The sequence below is a fragment of the Merops nubicus genome, unplaced genomic scaffold (assembly GCF_000691845.1).
Source record: "Merops nubicus isolate BGI_N331 unplaced genomic scaffold, ASM69184v1 scaffold42091, whole genome shotgun sequence".
NCBI classification, from domain to species: domain Eukaryota; kingdom Metazoa; phylum Chordata; class Aves; order Coraciiformes; family Meropidae; genus Merops; species Merops nubicus.
The window spans coordinates 36,644-41,927 of NW_008588464.1; positions in this window are offsets into that span (position 1 = coordinate 36,644).

Here is a 5,284-nt window from a genome sequence, read left to right on the forward strand (position 1 = left end):
GGATACTGTGAGGTGACTCAAACACATAAGGATCTTAGCTCAAGCTTTGAAGTTTCTGTAGAAAATAAATATCTGGATTTTTAATTTTCACTTAACTGATTTATGTATTTTGGCCTGCCAAGTATTTGGAACAGAGTTTCAGCTAGGAGGAAGCATCAGATAATAAATTGATCAAAAATAAATACTTTTTTTTAAAAAAAATGAAGCTAGTATCTGGTAATTGAGAAGCAATGCATTTTAACTGTAATAATGTGTCCGTTTATTGAAATTGTCCTTATGAAATTAATTGTTTGCAATAGGCGGGGACTGGGATGGACTGGAAATAATGTATACATTGAAGGTATCTCAGCTTGAAGGAACATGTCTAAATTATATATATATATTCTCTTTTTTAAACAGATCTATTTTTCTTGACTATTTAAAAATAATTATTTGTGTAGGTTCATTGTTTTTATAGGAAAAACTACAGATGCCTTTTCTGTTCATGATAGTAATTATTTTTGGATAGGAGGTGAAATGCATAAGGACAGTATTAAGAAAGAAAGAGGTATGGCTGAATAACTTTCCTTTTTTTTTCCTTTTGAAATACGATCCCAGTTGCTGCGCAGAATGGTGTACTGTCTCCTTTCTGTCACTCCATCTGGACTTTATTATTTTAAACAGGGTTGTGGAGTGTTGGCATTCACTGATCTACAAAGTTGCTACCAGAAAAGTGTCTTGCATCTTAAGATGACTCAAGAAATGTACATGAGCTGTAAATGCTGCTTAAGCAGAGGAAGTATTTATAACTAACAAAGCATTTGCCCATTAAATTATTTAAGTGTCCTAATAAAGGGAAGTGTCTGGATAACATTTCTTATTGTGTTTGTGGTTTGGTGGTTTGTTTGGGGTTTTTTTGGCAGTTTTCATGCTAGTAAGGTAACAGACTTACTCTGTCTTGTTGTCGATTGATTTTTCAGATTTTAGTTTCCAGCGTGTGCTAGGTCATTGCAAAATATGCTTAATAAATATGCATAATAAAAGTCACATAAACTAATAAATCAGTGGAGCTGCAGACTGCTGTAAATATATGTTAGGGAAGGACAGCTCTCTATGTGATGAGTTTCTAATACTTAGATAGTAGATATTTATGGAAAACTGCTGTTGGAAACTAGATACTGGGCCAGATACATATTCCTGTGACTCAGTATAGGGTTTCTGATATATCAACAAACTCTTGAGTACAGATGAAATATGCTCCAGCTTTGAAAGACTTCAAAAGAATGAAGAAAAAACTGCAATTTTGCTTAATATGTTATATGGGTAAGATTTCTTTATCTACCCCTGCTATTAAAGATGTTACCACATGATTTTGTATGCTCGTTGGACAACTGAACCCTGTTTTCCAACAGGGGATCCAGTGTTGGCAAAAAAACTGTAAGTACTGTAGTCGGAGGAAAAACTTAATTGCGATCAGAAATGTTTCATTCACTGGTTAACTTATGTGTGATGCAAGCCAAAAATGAGAACATTTGGGGGCATTATTACCAGAGATAGAAACATGTTCGCCTCACTCCAGTCAGCGCTTGTCAGACTGTTCTTGGAGTAATGTGATCAGTTCTGGTCCCCACAATTCAAGAACAATGTGGACAGAGTGGAGAGCATCCAAAGGAGAGCCTCAAAGATGACCAAAGGTCTGGAGAACTTGCCATATGAGGAAAGACTAAAAGTTAGGTCTCTTCTCCCTGGGGAAGTCTTGGGGGTACCTCATCACAGTTTTCCAGCACTTAAAGGGTATTTACAAAGAAGGCAAGAGCACTTAGGGAGTGGCACAAGAAGACACTTGGAGAAGCGAAGGAACATTGCGTACAAGTTGCATCAGGAAAGGTTTCATCTTGACATAAATTTTTTGCAGTGAGAATAGTCAATCACTGGAAAACAGCCTACCCTGGGGTGTGGTGGAGTCCCCATCACAGGAGTTTTTCAAGGCAATGGCTGGACAGGGATTACCCAGAGTACTGGGTAGTCTCATCTCAACTCCCTTTCCCATGTATGGTTGGGCCAGATGAACTTTCAAGGTCACTTCCAAGCTGAGCTGTTCTGTGATTCTGTGCTTCTATGATTTTTACTCAAGACAGGGAGTGGCAGTAATTTTTGACACTTGCCCTATTCAAAATGGGATTTCTTCTGGAGCAAGCCCTTTCATTACCAGAGTAATCTCTGCTAATGTCACAGTAGGTGGTTGGGGGAACGCAAGAGAAAGAATTTATGCTTTGCATCACTGTAAATACATGTTGGATTGATGCTGAGGAGAGGATAAAAAAGGTAATTAACACCAGCAGTTCATGATAATCCAAGATGTGGTTTTGACTTCCTATCATCGTTTTTCAGTGATTTGGATTTTTTCTGTTATCTCACATAACAAGATAATGAAATTGCTGTTCTGTATGGTTAATTGCTGGAAAATCAAATGCTGACTTTTTTTTTTGGTTTGTTTTAACTTTGTCTAGGAGTGTTTTTTATAAGACGGCTTTGGTTGTTTGTCATACTTGTACTGAGTAAAGTTTTGCCTTGATGTCAATGGTGAATGTGAGCTTTAGAATCTAAACAGACCGTCATACCTCGTATGTTTGTGTGCAGCGTGTAGGTTCAAAATCTGTGAGTGTTTAAGTGGCCTTTAAAGTAGTTGGTATCATGGAATACTTGATGGTAACAAAATTCCTATTTATGACTGTTCAGATAGAATATTGCTGAATGACTATAGATAATTTTTATCCGTCCTTAGATTTCCATGGTCAAGCTACACACAAACAATTGCTAATAAACAGTAATCAGCATTTGCAATAATAAATTTCCTGACTTTATTGTGGATGAAACATACACAGAAGAAGTTAGCCATAGGCATGATAATATGCAATTGTTTTACTGAAATATGCTCACTTTCAAAATTTGTTAATAAGCAAATTTTAACTGCTTTGATTATACCTAAATTGCTATCTCAAGAATAAGATTTTTAAACGTCTAAGGATTTTAAAAGATCAGAACTTGTAAGAAAGTTGCTCTCTTTTTTCTTGAGGCTTTTGTTATTTTCCTGATTTTTTTTTTTCCTTCGTTTTCCAGGGCAGTCACCCAAAATAAATGCATTGTTAGCTCCTTAAAACTACTTACGCAGTAAAAGTACTTGGTGTACAGTAGACCTTGTCTTAGTGATTACATCTGTGTTTCCTAAATGCAGAGGCATGTTTCTCTGGTCCTACTGGTGGGAGGCAAGGGATATGTGGGAAGTTGCATTAAGTTGGATATTTAATATTGGTGGTACAAATAAATTGGATTCATTAGGTGATGATTCCAGTGAAATTGTAATGACTGACTAGTTCCAGTGCTCATCTCTTCCTTCGTTGATATTGATCATGAATGCTGTGCAATTTACAACACATGCATGTTTGAGGTTTGAAGCATGAGCTGAAATCTGTAGAAACACATGATGTCTTAAGTGTCGATGATCACCTCTAAGTACAGAAGGCTAGTTTTGCCATTTTAGTAACTTTTTACTATTTTAAATTATAGAATTAAACGTGGGTGAGATATTAGAGCTGCACTACCAGATGTGCTTCAGTTACAAGTCAAGAACGGAAACATTTTTTGAATGCTATGAGGTGAAGACAGCAAGATAGTGATATTCCTTGCAAGGGTAGGATTTGGTAGTATTGGAGGGGCCCTCAGTTTGAACATGAAACAAAGTGCTCATTAAGTGCTGTTTAAGGATGGTAAGAATGCAAAGTGCTGCAGTGGATAAAATGGACAGCATTTGTTAGTTATTGTTAGTAATGGAACTAGGTTACAGAAGTTACTTGTCACCAGAATTGTTGGCCAACTCAAGTCTAGGGAGTAGCAAAGCACAGTGCAGAATGGTAAGCTTGGTTCTGAGTACTGGAAATCACTGTGTATCGAACTGTTTTCAAGAAAAAGTAGTGGTAGTGTGACACAAGTCACAGCAAAATCAGATGCACCTGTGAAATCACATGGAAACTAGTACATGAAGTTATATACCATTTGCAACCTGGGGGAAGAGTTTGATGTGTGATAACAAAGGGTATTTATCCACACATCTTTCTGTAAGTACATTTATTATGCTTGGCTAAGGAAGGAGTTGAAAAGTAGGTGGAAAAATAAAACCCATAATAGTTTTGAGCTAAGCTAAGAGATGGTATCAAATGGCAAGGTTTGAACAAGTTTTTACTACTTCAACCCTTGGAATTTAAAAACAACCCACATATACAAACCCACAAAAAAAAGCCAAAATACAACACCCTAAAAGTTCAGCATGTGTGCACTACTTTGGCTACAGAGATTCTTTGTGCAGTCAGCAGGGCAGAAGAAAGGTGTAGTAAGCTAGCTCATGAGTGAACAAGTTTGTTCTTAGCACAGGAACAGGAACATGATGCTGTGTCTCACAACAGTCTCCAGATGCATGACCTCCTCATTACCTGCAGTTCTCTGCCTGTTTCTGTAACGTATGTTCAGTACGGATTTTTCCCAAGAACTATGTGAAACTGGGATGTTCCTGAGCAGTAACCAAGGGACATGGTATAACCATGAAGACAGGCTACATGAATTCACATAAAAGTACTTAAATTAACAAACTTGTTTTCTTGGCTACTGAGTAATTATGTTTCCCACTTAGAGGCACTCAAATGTCTAAGCAATATGCTTGTCAGCTAGTATAAATATATTGGTGTGGTCAGCTAAAATTACTCATTTTCATAAATCCTGCATCCACTTGAAATGTCTCAGTTATTCAGAGATGACTGGAATGGAAATATACGTTATTACACTGATGTGCTGTTTGTTATCTTTCCCATAGTACAGGCAATTAGGGAAAGTGCTCTGCAGCAGAAAGAATGTTTTCTTTGTTAAAGGAAAATATTTCACTGTTTCTGGTTGGTAAAAATAGAAATGTGCATTGTTTGTGTATATGAAAGAAAATATGCCTTCATTTTCCTTACTTGTATCTCGAGTTTTTCTTATACCAGTAAGCACATATAGTACACATGACCCTTTATGCAAAAACGCGTTAGCATTGAAGACCGTGCAGTTAGAATGTCATCTGCTGTGAATAAGCAACTGCTTTCTGAAGACAGGTATATTTTGTATGTGGATCTGTAAAACAAAACACGTAATCTTGCATGTTATCAACAGCTGAAATTTCAGGTTTTGAAACTCCACCTCAGGTATGTGAGCTTCTCAGAGAAATCTTCAGCGAGTGACAGCAGAGATCTAGCAGACTGTTAGTCATATAGGGAAA